At 41.6% G+C, this 18,902-nt stretch overlaps 1 pseudogene across 1 annotated transcript; it reads right to left on the bottom strand.

Annotated features, from left to right (window-relative positions):
• Window positions 1-4,955: 4,955 nt before the first annotated feature.
• Window positions 4,956-11,266, bottom strand: LOC308393694 (annotated as a pseudogene). Its single transcript has 3 exons — window positions 9,601-11,266; window positions 7,361-7,464; window positions 4,956-6,347 (listed from the first exon to the last, which is right to left on the bottom strand). The product of its transcript is annotated as an uncharacterized misc_RNA (transcript).
• Window positions 11,267-18,902: the final 7,636 nt, after the last annotated feature.

The raw sequence follows: 18,902 nt of genomic DNA, 5'->3' as shown, positions 1-18,902 counted from the left end.
AGCGGGTCCACCAGACCCATGAACATTGGCTGAGTAACAAAAATACGAACACCACACAAGGGTTAAGCATTTAACTTGCATGCTCACATCACATGGCCCATTTATTTAGGTTAAATATATCTACCATTATATTAAGAAAATTTTTTGCTATTTGTTCTCTGAACACATGCAGATTAATACTGTTTAAAATTGTAACAATGAGGATCAGTAAGAAACCTTTGATAGTGTTATGGCCAACTGTTACTGGTCCAACAAAAGGTTAATTCAGCTTGACACTGCTAAAGTATGCACATAGGACCCTGTAAAGGCTGTAAAGCAAATGACTGTGGCCCTTTCTGGGGCTGTAAGATAAAAGCGTATGGCCCCTTAAACGGGTGCAAGACAAAAGCATACAGCTCTGTGAATGACTGTAAAGCCAAAGCAGGCAACTCTTTAAATGACTGTAAAGCAGAAGTACAGCCCTTTCAATATCTCTATAAGTAAATAACCTGGCCTTTGCAGGGCATGCACCTGGGACTCTGGTTCTCGTCTCAAACACCAGAAGGTGAAGAAGTAAACCCTTACTCAGCATGGATAGCACTTTATGTCTGGCATGCGCACCCAACAAAATTGTTGAATGGATTTACTGATTAACAGCCTTTCTGCAGACTTTTAGACTCACTTTGGCCATAAAACTGACAAAAGAACCCAATGCAATGATGGCTGAAATGCTGGTTTGCAAGAAGTTATGGTGTAGGGTTGTTTATATCATAAGTGGAAGATGAAAAGAAAAACAAAGTATGAAAGGGTACCCAATGATGGGAGGGGGGAATCACTATCCCTATATAACATGAGTCTGATATGCATTGAGTAGCTTTTCTCTGCTGCTTCTTTCCTGTCTGTCTTTTGTGTGTGTTTTCTTTTTGTGTTTTAAGGCTCTGCACCCCAGAGTTGCTTCACTTTTCGTTTGCTTGCTTTTTATGTGTTATTTCTGCTTTTAAATGTACTGTTCTGCTGTTCATATGACAATGTTTAATAAACTCTGTTCTAAGAATTCTACTCTTTTCCAGAGAATCATTATGAGTCTGGAGGAAGCTTGACCTCCACAGCGTTGGTGGGATAAGGTTATCGTATTGGCTTCAAAATTTGTGACCTGACAGATCCTTCAATGTGTCAGAACATTAAACTCCTCCGGACCAGAAACCAGTGCCTATTGAAAAATCATATCTCTTGAAAACAGCATCACCATCCCTGTAAGATCCCTCAGTCTGCAGATGACAGGAAACAGTTTTAGGTCGAAGTGTCAAATCTTTTTTAGCTCACAGGCTACAAACAGCCAGTCAACAAGTTCAATCTGGAAATGTTCACCTGAGCCACAACCAAGATTTTTAAAAAGCTGAAACCAGGAGCCCAAAGTAAAAGACACGCCTTTATTTATCTTCCTTGAAATAGTAGAAAGTCTTATTTAAAGATCAGTCATGTCACAAAACAGATGAAGGACAACCTGAGATGAACCGGATGAACAGTATATCTTAGTTTTTACACATCTTAGTGTGCTGCCATTACATGTTCATTACAGTTTAAAACGACAGTATTTTTATGTCGTGATTCAGACTGCTCATTGAGATCTCGATATATCAGAATCTTTCCAAACATTTTCACTCTAAAAGGAATAGTGATCAATTTTATTGAAAATTGGATGAATTACAGAATGCCACGCCATGCAGCTTTCTCTGCTGAGCATCAGTGAGACAATTTTCAAGCATTTTCATAGTTCTATCAGCTTTGTGGTGGGAGTGTGGACAGACTGATGGTGCAGTGGACTCAGCGCAGTGCCAGGAGGCTGGCAGAGCAACCAGGGCTGTTTGGTTCGTCTTGTACTTGCTAGTTCAGTAGCCAGCTGGGACCGAAGGGAGGGCTGTGCCAGAAATAAGTCAGCTAGAAAGCTGCACAAAGCAACCTGAACAAGAGAATGCTGTAAATAAATGTCATGAGCCCTGTAACAATGTGTATGTGTCGGGGACTTTGTGTCACAATGGTGCCTAAAACTGAGTTGTAGGATGACAGATCCATGACCAGTGCAGCCAGTAGGAGTACTGGACGATGCTGGTGGAGCTAGCCGCCATGCTCCGGGAGCTGGGGGTGGTGCATCAAGATCAGTTCAACTGGCTATGGGACCAGGCTGAGCACCAGATAAGCTGCTTCACTCAGCTACAGTGGTGATGATGCTTCACCGGATGGATGCTTCTGCTGTTGGGGCTAGCCTAGGCAACCGACCTCAATCTGCCCAAAGTGGTGATGGCCCATCTTGAGGATGTCAACCAGGCAATAATGGACCACCCGGACCTTGTGCTCAAGGACTAATGCTGACGCTTCCAGGGGGTTGGATGGGGTTGGAGGATAACCACATTACATGCGCCAGGTGGTTGAGTGATGCAGTGGCCAGATGGCTACAGTCACACAAAGTGGAAGGGCTTCTGAATCTGATTTTCTTTAAGTGGTTTGTGGGGGGCTCCCAGCAGGGACGCAACAGTGGGTCCGCTGCCACCAGTCAGTGAGCCTTGATGTTGCTGTGCCACAGGCTGAGAAACACCCATCAGCTTGGCCGACCCATCAGTCGGTTCTGGCCTTGAGGAGGCTGCTCCTGCTCCACAGGCTGGCAACAGCAAGCCTTTAATAGGTGTCCTGTGTCACCAGCCCCCTTTTGGTTACTTTGACTTCAAGGGAAATTATTTCATGTCACTACAACAATTCAAACATCAACCTTGATTTTAGCCTAAACAGTGCTGCATAAAAAGCAATCTTGTTCATATAAATGTCACATAAAAAGTTGGGTGATCAGATATGAACATGTACATGGACCCCCCAATGTTCAGGAAGCTACACTCTGTGAGCAATCAGCTGCAGCCAACTTCCCAAAAGAGAGTAACATTTCTTAGCACTTCACAGAGTTTTATATGAGAGCGTGCATCTATTTGACTGGTTAAAACTGGTGGAGAGAAGCTGCTTGTATTGCAGGAATTGCTAAAAAGTGGTCATGACTGATATCAGGTGCCAGTTATCGTGTCTGCAACTGGCCATCTAACATTCTTTTAAATTTATGTGTGCACGTTTCTAAGTAGTGCAGGTGATTGAAGCAAAAATTAACAATCAGGATATTTGTCTTTAAACACTGAAAGAAGAGAAAAGGAGAGTTTGAGAGAAAGACAGATTGGACTTTTTGGGTAAACAGTATAAGCAGTTTAACAAAAAAATGAAATACAGGTCAGGTTATTACAGTGGGGCAAAAAAGTATTTAGTCAGCCACTGATTGTGCAAGTTCCCCCACCTAAAATGATGACAGAGGTCAGTAATTTGCACCAGAGGTACACTTCAACTGTGAGAGACAGAATGTGAAAAAAAAAATCCATGAATCCACATGGTAGGACTTGTAAAGAATTTATTCGTAAATCAGGGTGGAAAATAAGTATTTGGTCAATAACAAAAATACAACTCAATACTTTGTAACATAACCTTTGTTGGCAATAACAGAGGTCAAACGTTTACTATAGGTCTTTACCAGGTTTGCACACACAGTAGCTGGTATTTTGGCCCATTCCTCCATGCAGATCTTCTCGAGAGCAGTGATGTTTTGGGGCTGTCGCCGAGCAACACGGACTTTCAACTCCCGCCACAGATTTTCTATGGGGTTGAGGTCTGGAGACTGGCTAGGCCACTCCAGGACTTTCAAATGCTTCTTACGGAGCCACGCCTTTGTTGCCTGGGCGGTGTGTTTTGGATCATTGTCATGTTGGAAGACCCAGCCTCGTTTCATCTTCAAAGTTCTCACTGATGGAAGGAGGTTTTGGCTCAAAATCTCACGATACATGGCCCCATTCATTCTGTCCTTAACACGGATCAGTCGTCCTGTCCCCTTGGCAGAAAAACAGCCCCATAGCATGATGTTTCCACCCCCATGCTTCACAGTAGGTATGGTGTTCTTGGGATGCAACTCAGTATTCTTCTTCCTCCAAACACGACGAGTTGAGTTTATACCAAAAAGTTCTACTTTGGTTTCATCTGACCACATGACATTCTCCCAATCCTCTGCTGTATCATCCATGTGCTCTCTGGCAAACTTCAGACGGGCCTGGACATGCACTGGCTTCAGCAACGGAACACGTCTGGCACTGCGGGATTTGATTCCCTGCCGTTGAAGTGTGTTACTGATGGTGACCTTTGTTACTTTGGTCCCAGCTCTCTGCAGGTCATTCACCAGGTCCCCCCATGTGGTTCTGGGATCTTTGCTCACCGTTCTCATGATCATTTTGACCCCACGGGATGAGATCTTGCGTGGAGCCCCAGATCGAGGGAGATTATCAGTGGTCTTGTATGTCTTCCATTTTCTGATGATTGCTCCCACAGTTGATTTTTTCACACCAAGCTGCTTGCCTATTGTAGATTCACTCTTCCCAGTCTGGTGCAGGTCTACAATACTTTTCCTGGTGTCCTTCGAAAGCTCTTTGGTCTTGGCCATGGCGGAGTTTGGAGTCTGACTGTTTGAGGCTGTGGACAGGTGTCTTTTATACAGATGATGAGTTCAAACAGGTGCCATTCATACAGGTAACGAGTGGGGGACAGAAAAGCTTCTTACAGAAGACGTTACAGGTCTGTGAGAGCCAGAGATTTTCCATGTTTGAGGTGACCAAATACTTATTTTCCACCCTGATTTACAAATAAATTCTTTACAAATCCTACCATGTGGATTCATGGATTTTTTTTTCACATTCTGTCTCTCACAGTTGAAGTGTACCTCTGGTGCAAATTACTGACCTCTGTCATCATTTTAAGTGGGGGAACTTGCACAATCGGTGGCTGACTAAATACTTTTTTGCCCCACTGTAGCTTGTTCTGCAAAGTCTAACCATATAACCTGGTCTCCAACAGCAGGTGCAGTTTGCGCAGCTCTGTTTTTAGGACTTCTTCTCTATGTTGGCTTAAATGATGAGATTAACCTGATTTTGATCTGATTTCCTCATGGAGAAAGATCGGACTGACTGATTGACAGGACAGATGATCAGAGGTGCAGAGTTATCATCATCATTAACACCAGGACAGAAGAATGGGTAGAGTTTCCCGGTGAAGGAGCAGCCAGTAAAGGAATAGATAAGAGCTGCATGATCTGCATCAAAAAAGGAGACCAGACCCTCCTCATAATCCACAAACACCCCGACCTTGTCAGGATAAGACTGAAGAGGGAGACGGACTTCAGGATCCTCAAACGCTACACAAATGTTTTCATATACTCCTACAGTCCAGTAACCTTTCTCAGGACTCGGTGTGATTTTTTTCTTCCTGTTGACTGACTCTGTGACCACTCCTAAAGCCCATTCGGTCTTCCCTTTAACCAGAACTTCAAAGTAAAATCTGCCTGAAGAGAAACTCTGCTTTCCGGAAACAACAATCTCTTCAGAAAATCTCTCTGGGTTGTCTGGACATTTCTTCTTATCACCACAGTGTACTTGTTTTCCATCATCAGACAGGATGAGTTTAGGATGTGCTGTATCAGGATCAAGAGTCACATCCACTGCATACTGCTGGACCCTCTTCAGCTCAGCCTCAAACAGCTTCTTCATGTCTTTACTGAATATCTCTTTCAGCTGATCCACAGCTCCCACCACAGTCCCCTCATATAATGGTGGATGGATACTGACCTCTGTCCAGTCCTTGGTGGTTGGAACAGCTTTCAGGGATGAGAAGCTTTGGAGGAGGTGGAGGTGATCTTTAGCGCGTGAAAGCTGGCCCACCTCAGAGCTTCTCTTCATCAGCTCAGAGATTTCTTGTTCCAGATCTGTGATGAAACCTTCAGCCTGTTTGTCTGTTGTTTCCTGTTTGTCTTCAATCTCCTTTATCAGTTCATTCAGGCATCTGGCAACAGACTCCTTCTGCTTTCTCTCTGTCTGCAGCATCTTTACTCATCTTCACTGACTCTTTGATCTCCTGAATCTTCAGCCATGTCTTCTGGATCATCTGTTGAATTTCAGCCTCAGTCTTCCCCAGTTCTGACTTCGGTCCTTCATATTCTTCTCTCAGAGGAAGAAACTCATGAGTCTTGTGGTCAACAACAAAGCAGAGCATGCAGACACATGTCTGATCGGTCTTGTTTTTCAGGTTCTCCTCAGGATCAGAATCAGCTGATGTTGTTTTAGACTTGAAGCAGCCAGGTGAGGCTGCAGGTGAGTCTGACAGTAGGAGGCAAGACACACCAAGCAGGACTTCAGGGCCTTCAGTTTGGTTGCAGTGCAGATGTCACAGGGAACTTCTCCTGGTTTGGCAGCTTGTTGCTCTGAGCTGCTGCTGCTGACTTTCTGCTGCGCTTCATGTCTGAACTGAGCCAGTGTTGGGGAGTAATGGAATACATGTACCGGTGTTATGTATTTAAAATACAAAATATGAGTAACTGTATTCTGTCATTAGGGGGTCCTCTTGGGGGGATACTCCCACAGGGCTTAAATCTGGGACTCACCATTTGATTCAAGTTTAGAGGTTTGTTTTTTTCTTTTTTACTGTTTAAAAAACTGGACTGGATTGGATTGTTTTTTTGTGTTTTGTGATTGTGTTGTGTTTAACTACCCCTGTTATTTCATAGTGGTCTATCAACCATTATATATAACCTTATCTCCCTGGTTAGGTCAGTTTAGTTTGTTTGGGCAGTCATTTGGGATGTGGAGTCCTCATTTTGTTTGCCTGAATTCAGTCTGGTTTCTTTGACCTCTTTTTTTAGATTGACATTTATTATTTTGGTGAATGTAATTTTTAGGATTAAATAAAGGAAACCCCTCTTTTCATAATAATTCCTGGGACTGATCCTGCTTTTCAACTAAGTCCGTCACAGCAATCTGGACACACCCATGAAACCTGTAAATTAAATTCCTGGGTTTAATAGTTTTCACTTTTTGAAGACTTTGTATCTAAAACAGATAAAGGCCCTGTTGCAAATTTTAAAAAAAGGGGCAAGATTAAAGGTACAAGGTGACTTGGCTCTTGCATTGAGTTAAGTTCAAAAACTGTAGTATCTGTTTCTGTACAGAGCTCTGGTTAGGAGGAAAATTCCAACCCTTGGAAAATTGAAATACTCAACTGTTGCCCATCTCGAAGAGCAGGATGTTACATCCTGCGGTGTCTTTGTATGCAAGGTAGCTATAATGGTCATGATGTATTGCACTTGAATAAGCACAAACTTTAATTAACATGAAATGCTCAGCTCCTATCACATACAACAATAGTTTCCTGTTGACCAAGAGGGGATTGCCAGGCTAAGACTGGACATGTGCTCTCTCAGGTATGCTTCAGAAACGGCTCTCTCAATATTAATTTAAAATATTTATATGCATATCCTCACTGTTGCATATATTTTCAGATCATCTTTACCAGCTCTGCTGTGTTGAGAGAAGCTCTGGTGCAGAAACTGATGAGTGGGTAAGATAATGAAATCCAGACCTAAGACTGAAGCACAGAATTCTGAGGTAACTGAACATTTACACATCTTTAGTTGGTTCATTAAACAAACTGACTTTAAATGAATGACTGACAACATTAAATGTTTCTCTCTTCAGATTGAATGCATCTGCTGTGGAAAGTCCCACACAAGACCCACACAGTGTGCATGGACTTCTCTATCCGGTCTTTAATTCTGACGTTATTAGCCATGTCTGGGCCCAAACTCTGCTGCAGGTCCCTAAGTCAAATGATCACTTCAGCATTACTGAGAGTTGAAAAACCGTCTAAATTCTTTCATCTGTAATAAAATGATCACTGTGGCTGCTCTACCAGGTGTAACAATTAAATTTAACATCCAGGCATCCATGAAAATAGAATTTATGACATTTAACCGAGTTAGAAGTTAGCAGGGAGTTAGCTCGCTTGCTTCCCTCTAAATATAATATACCATGTTCAGAATGAGGGATTTAAGAAACAAATTAAGACATACAGCTCTGCTATCACTTCCAACATAAATGAAGACAGGAAAGTAAACAGCAGTGACGTTTGTAGGGTTACTGAAGTTGGGCTAGCTGGTATATTATGTGCTAAGTGATCGCTAGCGCGACAAAGCTATGTTAGCATAACATAAACAGTAAAGCTGGAGGACGAACGCTAACAAACGGAGGACTTTTTTCCACTCGATAAAAGTTTATGTGAGGGTTCCCAATGGTTAGGGACAAATGCAATCGCATGGCAGGATGCTGTAAACGGACCAATCATCAGTCAGAAGAACCACCGAGATAATCCATCCACAATATGAGGTTAGTTATTAATATACTGCTGCATGGGCTGGGCTGTAGTTACATCGTAAGGATTTAAAAACTGAGCTTTAAAGTGATTAGCGGTAATAAAAACCGAGAGAAGCTGAGAGTGACCACTGGCTGTTTTTAGGGGCTTGTTGAGATTAAATAGAACTAGATAAAAAGCATTAAAACATGTTAAAAACACTACAGCCTTATTAAATGCAGACTACTTTGGGACCGGAAGCAGGATTCATCACGTCATCACTTAAAGACCGGATTGCAGAAGGCGATTAACTATGACACATTTTAAATAAACAGAAATAAATGATTCATGCTTAATGACTGATTTTAGTCTTGATAATTCAATGTACTGGCATTGAATATTTAAACATGTTTGTGGGTTGATTTGAATGCTTCAGGTGTGAGTGCAGCCACTCAGCCTCCACTCAATGTGCTGACAGAGCCAGGTGCAGATGTGTCACAAGTTACTCTGCTTGTAGGCTATGACACATGGCCACAGGCGGCACTAGTGGACTGGACTCACTTTGAGTGCAGACACTGTAAAGTCCATGCTTTAGTCCGCAGGCAACAATGCTGAAATCAGATCAGAGTAATAAAATTTTAGAAGAATAATGATGAAGACAGCAAGATTCTCGATAACCTAAACTGACAGACTGTATTTGAACCACACAAATGTCACAGATATATCCAGTGTTTGTTTCCTGGTTTGTCTGCGGCTCCTGAAAAGCATATCTGTTTGACCAACACCAATTATTCTAAAATGCCAGATAATCTGAAAATGTGGTGACATGAAGTTATTTGCTCATGATTATGTTTTTGTGGCGTGACTTTTGACATTAATATGCTTCCACACAGGGACGGTCCTAGCCTGTTTGGTGCCCTGGGTGAACACTCCCTCTGGTGCGTCCCCCACCTCCCCCTCACACACACACACACACACACACACACACACACACACACACACACACACACACATATAAAACATATTAAGGATTGCGCATTAACATATTTTATTGTGATAACTGTTGTCGGAACTATACTGAATTTAAACAGATAAACAAACACACACACACAGAAAGAGAGTATGCATAGTATGCAAACGGCTAACAAACAGCCATTATAATTCGTAAAGGAGACAAATCAGCAATACACCTCTTCCAATTAATGTCTAATTAATATTGTGCTGAACACTGTCTGCCCACTGTCTATTATCATGGCTTTGACCTTTCCTTGTCCATCTTCCATTGGTGTTAGTTTTGCACTCCAATATCTGATTGACTGATTGACAGAACAGGTGATGATCAATTATCATGGTCATCATCATCATCCTCATCACCATCACCATCACCTATCATCACAGGACAGATGATCAGAGGTGCAGAGTTTTTACCATCATCATCAACATTCCAGGGACAGAAGAATGGGTAGAGTTTCCCGGTGAAGGAGCAGCCAGTAAAGGAGTAGATAAGAGCTGCATCATCTACATCATGAAAGGAGACCAGACCCTCCTCATAATCCACAAACACCCCCACCTTCTCAGGATCTGACTGAAGGGAGAGACAGACTGGAAGACCCTCCAGAGCTATATAATTATTTTTATATACTCCTACAATCCAGTAACCTTTCGTTCGGTTCAGTTCAACCGTGAATTTTTCCTTCCTGTTGACTGACTCTGTGACCACTCCTAACATCAATTTGGTCTTGTATTTTACTTGAACTTCAAAGTAAAATCTGCCTGATGACAAACTCTGCTTTCCTAAAACAATGAGAAATTCAGAAAATCTCTCTGGGTTGTCTGGAAGATCATTCTCCTCTTCACCACAGTGTACTTGTTTCCCATCATCAGACAGGATGAGTTTAGGATGTGCTGTATCAGGATCAAGAGTCACATCCACTGCATACTGCTGGACCCTCTTCAACTCAGCTTCAAACAACTTCTTCATTTCTTTATTGAGTGTCTCCTTCAGTTGACTAACAGCTCTCACCCCAGCTCTCACCACAGTCCCCTCATATGATGGTGGATGGATACTGACCTCTGTCCAGTCCTTGGTGGTTGGAGCAGCTTTCAGGGATGAGAAGCTTTGGAGGAGATGGAGGTGATCTTTAGAGCGTGAGAGCTGCTCCACCTCAGAGCTTCTCTTCATCAACTCAGAAATTTCCTGTTCCAGATCTGTGATGAAACCTTCAGCCTGTTTCTTTGTTGATTCTTGTTTATCTTCGATCTCCTTTATGAACTCATTCATACGTTTGTCAACAGACTCCTTCAGAGCAGTGAAGACCTGAACACCTTCTGCTTTCTTTCTGTCTGCAGCATCTTTGCTCATCTTCACTGACTTTTTGATCTTTCGAATCTTAAGTAGTCTCTTTATGATCATCTGTTGAATTTCAGCTTCAGTCTTGACCAGCTCTGCCTTCTTTACTTCATATTCTTCTCTCAGAGGAACAAACTCATGAGTCTTGTGGTCAAAAACACAGCAGAGCATGCAGACACATGTCTGATCGGTCTTACAGAACAGCTCCAGAGGTTTATCATGCTTCATACACATCCTGCTTTCCAGGTTCTCCTCAGGATCAATCAGCTGATGTCTTTTCAAACCTTTCATTGTCAGATGAGGCTCCAGGTGAGTCTGACAGTAGGAGGCCAGACACACCAGGCAGGACTTCAGAGCCTTCAGTTTGGTTCCAGTGCAGATGTCACAGAGAACTTCTCCTGGTTTGGCAGCTTGTTGCTCTGAGCTGCTGCTGCTGACTTTCTGCTGAGCTTCATGTCTGAACTGAGAAACCATCTCAGAGATGAAAGTGTTGATGTGCAGCTCAGGTCTGGTCTGAAAGACCTTTTTACACAAAGGACACTGACACCTGTCACTGATATCCCAGTGTTGACTGATGCAGCTTTTGCAGAAGTTGTGTCCACATGGTGTGGAGACTGGATCAGTGAAGACATCCAGACAGATGGAGCACAGAAACCGATCTTTCGATAGAAGACAGCTGGCAGCAGACATGTCTGCACTCTGAGTGAGAAAGAAAAGAAAATGATTTTATTTCAAATTCACTTTTCATTATGTTTAAAGTGGACTTTTTCTGCTTTTCCTTCTTTCCTGTCAAATATCTCCTATTGTTCACCTTGTGAATGTTCATTTTTAAATAATAAGGTTAGTGTATGTAATCCCTGTGAGCTCAAAGTTCAGACTACAGATTGCTCTACAAACTGAGTTTCAGATAACGTTCTCTACGTGGGACAAATGCAGCCACTAGGAGGGTCACAATCCAGTCCCCTCCTAGTGCTGACCTCAAGCCTGGGGAAGAAGGGAGGGGGAAGGCATGTTCAAGCACAGTGAGAGATAAGGAGAGGCATCCATGTGGAGATGAGAATACAGACTAAATGTAGCAGCTATGACTGGTAAAGTGCTGATATTATTGAGAGAGTATAGGTAAATGAGTTGTGTATGCATTAAAAAAAACATAGCAAGGAAGCACAACTATGACCATCAGAGGTAGCTTAAAGCTGTTCTACCACAGTGTAGGTAGGAAGAGAAACAGTGTATGGATAATCTTGAAGGATGAGTATGTCAGTGCTGTTGTGGAGGTGTTAGACATGATCAGGAATGTCTCACCAGTTGGGCAGTAGAGAAAGAGGAATTGTGGAGTAAGTTTGATGAAGTTTCACTATGTTTGTTATCATATATCTGTGAATATCGGGAGCAGTCCAACCTTATTAACATTTCCTGCCCTTTTTCCAACATTGTCTTCATTAAGTACATGTAAAATGTTCATTACTGTCACAACTCCACTTTTACACTTGGTATAATGTCCATCACTGATCACCATGCAGGGCTCGCAAAATTTCAAAATCCCTGGTGGCCCTTTGGGCAGAGACTCTTCAGTTTTTGGTAGCCCAAAATAAATTTAAGTAGCCCGAATAAAAAAGAGCAATTTTTTGATTGATGTTTTGTTTCCTGTTTTGTTTCTGTTACAATATTATACATTAAAGTATAGTATTGTAACGGAAACAAAACATTAATCAAAAAATTGTTGAAACACAAATTACAACATTGTATAAAAATTACAATCATCAACTCAAATACTTGGTTCTAATTGAACAGAAATTTCTATGAACTTGTAAAAACTGTGTAGAACATGAATCAGTCTGTGTCAGATCCTGAATTTGAAATTTCCACTGAAGTCACGGGTAAGAGCATAGCTGGACTGGCCATCGGGCATACCGGGCACTTGCCCGGTGGGCCGCTGGCGATTTTTTGTTTTTATGGGCCGATGGATTTTTTTTTTTTAATTAATTAATTAATATTTTTTTAGGAAGGGTATATATAATGAAAGGTGTTGGATTGGCCAATTGGTCATGATCGACTCTGGGCTGGACCAATTACAGCCGAGGAGGCCGGATGCACCCTCCCCCTTGTTTAGCAATCATGTGATTTTCGCGCATTGCATGCCGGGAACTCGTGGCAAAACAATCCAAGTACCGCATCAAATGCAAGCATTTGCAGCACCGCAAAACGTTCATTCTCCGATTCCAATACCTTCTTGTTTTTTCTTTGCCGCACAAAAAAGGAATGTACAAAACAAAAGGAGAACAATGCCGGTCCGTACAAAGACAGACGCGACGAAAAGACAAAGAAAAGATACGAGGAAAAAAATCAAAGGAGTGAAAGGGTCAGACCCTTACGTGCACACAGAGTGGACAAAAGACGTTAGCGTGCTGCCCAACTTTCACCACGCTCATATTTATAATTATACGGTTCTTTGAGTGAGTGCATACACTCATGAAGTTTAGTAACTTCAGGTCACTGCAACAAGACCAGGTACAGTTTACCGACGGATGGGTGCAGGACCTTGAAATGCACCGTGTAGAACGAAAGACCATCGTACGAACAAAGGTAAGTTTACCAGTCTCACATATCATTGTCATAAATACACATTCGTTAACCGTTTATTAATATAACCTTTGAGCTCAATGGTAATTAATTAGTAGTGGAAATAATTTCTGGTAGCATTACAGAAATGTAGCAGTGACAATAATATTGTATGCTGTAATCGCACTGGACAATTAGTGATACAAAACAACAGTTTTATCCTGTGAATAAAAGTTTATGTTTTTGTCAATGTACCATGGTAATAACAAGCGAAACGCAATATTGTGTCAGGACAATTCACTATTTATGCACAATAAACAAAGGAGCATAGCGCGACAATTTCTGTTCAGCGCCAGACGTGCTTGTAACCTATATCACCAATTATGTTATGAAAATGACGCATTAACAGCAGACTGACCTTTGTGGGAATGCTTGGAGCAGACTAACCTGTGAGCTGGAGTGTTCTGGGACGTTATATTTGGTATATCCAGACCATCCGTCGGCTCTTACTTCGGAAACATGGCTTAAAAAAATTTCTCTTCAACGACGTAATCCGATAAAAAAAAAAAAACGATCTCTTTACCCGTCGGCTTCCCGTGGCTGTCATGCGACTGGTGTTGTGCCAAAAAGTGATTGCCTGCCAAAAAGTGATTTCCAATGTTTCCGTGTATTTTTTATGTGTAATATCTTTACGTATGTTGGTAAATAGACTTCGGTGAACAGCGTTTACAAAGGGGTTATATATAGAATTAAAAGATTATCTGTTTTTTCAAGTATCTTTATAACTCTGTGTTATTGTACTCACATTATAACCAATCCGGTCCTTTTTCCCCACTTACAATATTTTTACAGAACTATTGTAATATTTGCTGCCATTTCTGCTGTCTTACTCTTACAAAAGACATTTTTAATGTTAATGAGATTTTTTTTAACTGCATAAATAAAGGTTCTATAAAAGTCGCTGCCAAAAACTGATTGCGGCTTCTACCTTGTTACACGAATGTTGTTTGTGGCTCAATATGACTTTGTGTCATCCATGAGGGATGCATTTGACATATGTTTCACATATTATAGGCCAACAAGTTACTTATACCAGTTTAAATACGAGCAATCAGTTTTTGGCAAATACCGGAAATCAGTTTTTGGCAGACAATCACTTTTTGGCACAACACCGGCTATTGCAGTTAATAATACAACAGCTTCTTGCCATTTTTTGTGTTTCTTTTTATCGCTGTGTAACTGAGTTCAATTGAAAGCCTGCGTGCGCTAGTACCTCTTGCCACAAGTTCCCAGAATCCTTTGCGGTTTTACCCCTGAATGACGTCACATTTTCAATCTTTATCCTGGTGGGCCGGTCTCTAGTCAAAATGCCCGGGCCGATTTTTTGTCCCAGTCCAGCCTTGGGTAAGAGGCAAGTGGAACCAAGATCTAGGCCATTTGCTTTTTGAAGTTTGCAAAGACTGCTAAATTGTGCCAGTGGTAGTTCACTCTTTGCAACATAGTACGCTGTTCTAAACAGATTTTTCAGGTTTATTTTTAGTATGTTATTTGCAATTGGTGTTTGTTCTGGAAAAGATATTGCAGACTGAGCAATAATGCATTTCTTGCATTTCTCACAGGTTCTAATGGAGGCCTTTCTTAAAATGACTGGTCCCAGTAACAAAGGCGCTTGTCGACTCAGAAATCGAGGGAAAACCAACAACACACCCGGCAGAACATTATGTTATTTACACGGGTGCACATACGTGGTCCGCATGTGCGCATTCGCTGTCAAAATAAAAGACACACCAGACGCACCAGATAAGAAGTTGCAACGCGCATTTGCGTCCATATAAAAAGCACTGTTTTTGTCCGCTAGAGTGGGATTTTCACGGCACATTCTGCACCACATCTCTGTGCGTTCATCATTTGTTTGAAGCCAGCTCACCTCCTGCAACCACTTTTCCGAGAATACGCGCTTCTTTTGTGGTTCGGACTCCTTCTGACATTTGTTTGGAGGTGGAGGAAAACCAAAGTAATTGCTTAAAGGAGCTTCTTTGACATCTTTAAGAGTTCTAAACAAATGTCTGTCCTCCTCCTGAAAATCTTATGTACACAAACACACGTTGCAACTTCTTATCTTGTGCGCGTTTTTTATTTTGACAGCGAATGCGCACCTGCGGACCACTTATGTGCAGCCCCGGTTATTTAGCTCGTCATATCGCAGCCACAAATTCTTTTGTCCATGAAACCATAAAGCTGCACTTTCTTTTTGCCTTATAGTCTGATTTGTCATAACTTCTCCGTTTTGTGGTAAGCTTTTCTTTGGCTGTCACTTCTTCACCCTGACCTGTCTTATCTGGCTCAGCAGAACTAAAATATATATCCTGCTGCTTTTACACACACACACACTCAGCGATTCTCTGCGCGATCAACCTCTCATATGTTTAAGCTTGCTGCGGGAGATTTCACTTGTCATGTTTGCATAGTAAGCTAACGACTGATAAGACGATGTCAGAGGAATTGGTGCGCAAATTATCGTCACTCACCAATCAGTGCTGTCGCTCTCTATACACAGTTCGCACGATTGCAAAGTGAAAGCAAAAAAACAAGCGCAAATTCAAACGCGATTTCAATATGCCACATATTGACAGCGGCTCACCGATGCCAATGACATAATTACCCAGCTACATTTCCGAAAGAATGCAAAAGCATTGACATATATTTTTCCTTCCTATGATAGGCCGATGGGCAGGGCAGAGATAAATTTTGGTAGCCCGACTGGAAAAATCGCTAGCCCCGGGACGTCGGGCTAGCGATTTTGCGAGCCCTGCCATGTCTATAAATTTCCCGTGAGCTTCTCCAAGATCTTATCCATATTGCATTCAAAACACAGTCTGAGTACTCACAGCTTGCCCATCGTCAATCATGTCGGCCAGCCTTGTGGGGTTTTAAACAGCTCTGCTTCAATAAGCCAGGTCCGAGCCAGCTCCAATCAGCCAGAATTCTGTTATCAGGATTCCTAATGGTAGATAGATGTCACTCAATGTCCTACATCGAGAGTGTCACCAGGCACACGATGCAACCGACCATCGCGTAACGTCTCTGCAGGAAAATCGGGCTCTCCTGAGCCCAGGCTTCTCTAGGGTGTCAGTTTCGTTCAGGGACCAGTTGATCAATGATCAATGAGTAATCTCTGCCAAACCAATTTACTCACGAACAAATAAAATACTGAAAAAAGTCAAACAATAACATTCATAAGTTATCTAAGAGTCTTATATATATGTCCACAAAGGCTTCTAGACTTCTGATTGGCCAACATTTCTTCATGGTTAGGAATATATTGCCACCTGTTGCTTTGACATGTTTCTAGCAGCGCTTTCCTTTGTTTTTGGCGTTTATGTGTGGACAGAATTTTTTTTTTTTTTTTTTTTTAAACGAAAACGGAAAATCTCCGTTTTTAAAAATGCCCATGTACATGTGAACGTAGCCTGAAATTCTGGATTCTCCCGGAAAAATCGGGAGGGTTGGCATGTATGGTCCAAGACAATTGTCATGCAATGCTACTCTAGGACAGTCCAAGTATAAAAATGTGTAGCTGGAAACAAGCAGAATAAGTCCACTTTAAAAACTGTTAGGATGTGATCATCAGTCATTTGGATGCTGTAAAAGGTAGAGTGATGAGCAGGTTAAACAGGATCAACTGTTACTGATAAATGGTTCATGTTCTGTTGTGTAGATTGTTTTTTATTAAAGAACATCCCTGTTAACAAAGCTCTGCTTACTCAGTGTCACACGTACTATATTTCCTGTCACTCCTTCACAATAAAATAAATCCTTGGCTATGTTTTTACTGTGAACGATAAAAAAAGAAATAGAAACAGTAAGTACAAGAAGTAGTGAATAAACGGTAATAAAAGCAAGCAGACTGAAATACAAACCATGTAATTCACTTCCAAAGTCCGGAGAAGTGACAAGTTTCCACAGTGGATTTGTGGCTGAATGATAGCATTTTTAGAAGAGATCATTTTTCTGATTTTCAGACGCAGGACCACACCTCCATACATGCCCTTTCCTGTTCTCTGTCTATATATGATCCCCCTGCACTACAGGCTGTTCTTATTTCCATGCCCCTCCCTTTTTCAGTTAATTTACTTCTCATTAGTACACAATGATCTGCCAGGCCAGGGGAGCCACCACCCTCCGCAAACCGGAGCCTCAAGTCATGCTCAAGTTATCTGCCAGTATCTGTTAGAAATGCTGTCAAACCTCATGAGGATGTGGTCCAAGCTAGTGAATTGGAACTAATGTGACTGTGATGAGATCAAAGATTTTAACTGTAAACTTCTTTGTCTCAATCCAACACATGTAGTCTGATGAGTGCCGCTATAAAGTCAACTCTCATTTCAACCTTTTTGAAACAACAACCGAAGAACAAAACAAGTTTGTTGCATTTCAGCCTCTGTGCAGAGCTGAAGTTCAGCATCTGGAAAGAAGAAGCTGCACCGCTGACCTTTGTAGGTAATCCTGATGTCTTTAACTCATTAAGAATATTTCTAGGGTCTTTTTATGAGTCTCCTCATGCTCTGAATCCAGTTCATTCCCCTTTAATTGGTTAGTTTTACTCTGAATCGGCACTGCTGACGGACTTAATGAACAGAAAGTGTCTTGTCACACCGGGGTCTCCCCTCATCCTGTTTACAGGTTTATAAAGTAGGGGGATCAACAGTTGCCCTTTACAACAGTGTGATCATGGACATCTGTACTTACCAGTGTTGAACAGAAGCTCTGCTGTGCTGCTGAGAAAGGTTGGATGAGCAGTTTGATGCACTTTTGAAGAGAAACTCACTTTAAGTTTCACTTTTAGATTCTTTCAGATGCTGCTCCGCCTCTTCCTTCTGCCGGCTCAGCGGCAACTTTTAATGTAATGTATACCTTATTGATCCCCATGGGGAATCAATATGAATATTTATCAGGATACATTCAAATGTAGTCTGATTAAGTTGAGTCTCCGCTTCTTTCTGTAGTTCCTGCAGGTACTTATGGACCTGCGTGCATGTGTGTTATATTTCAGTCACATGGAGCAGGCTTTTTGGAAAAGCTGAATTCAAAATCTTTGTGCTGATATTTTCTGTTTGGTTTGAATTCTGAAATGCTGTTCTGTCTTAATCTGCATTTTTTATTTCCCCAAATCTGTACAACATCTGTTGAAGAGCACAAAGTTAGTCATACCATTGTGACACATTACACCTGAAATTGAATTTTTAAATGTCTATCTTTGTGTAACTAATGCTCCAGATATGAGAAGACCAAAGCCACACAGAGCATCCTGGCAGATAAGCAGCGCCATGTGGAGAACGCTCAAGACACTCACACAAGTGGCGAGCACCAGGAAAGAGGAAGTAGCAGGACTCAGACCTTTGTTTCAGTTCTTCAGCTGAAACAGTGATGAGACAAACAAGGACTATCTTGCACACTTATGGAAAAACAGCAAAACTTTTTTTTTTATGATGGAATCAAAGAAAGTGAATCGTCTGCTGTTTGATATGAAGCCTCAACTCAAGTATATTCAAACACTGAATCTGGAAAAAAAACACCATTTACACTGAGTCATACTTTATTGTCCTTTAGGAATATTTGCTGTGGGCTCAGTTGCTGTCATTGAAGCTTCCTTCACAAAGTGTTAATAAACATTTGAATAAAAGAGAAATAAATAAATTGATAAAGAACAGAAGTCTATCTGTTAATAACCAGTCAATTTAGTGAAAACAAACACTCCACAATTCTC

Source organism: Rhamphochromis sp. 'chilingali' (genome assembly GCF_963969265.1).
Source record: "Rhamphochromis sp. 'chilingali' genome assembly, chromosome: 3".
NCBI classification, from domain to species: Eukaryota; Metazoa; Chordata; class Actinopteri; order Cichliformes; family Cichlidae; genus Rhamphochromis; species Rhamphochromis sp. 'chilingali'.
This window is presented reverse-complemented; position numbering and strand designations above follow the sequence as displayed.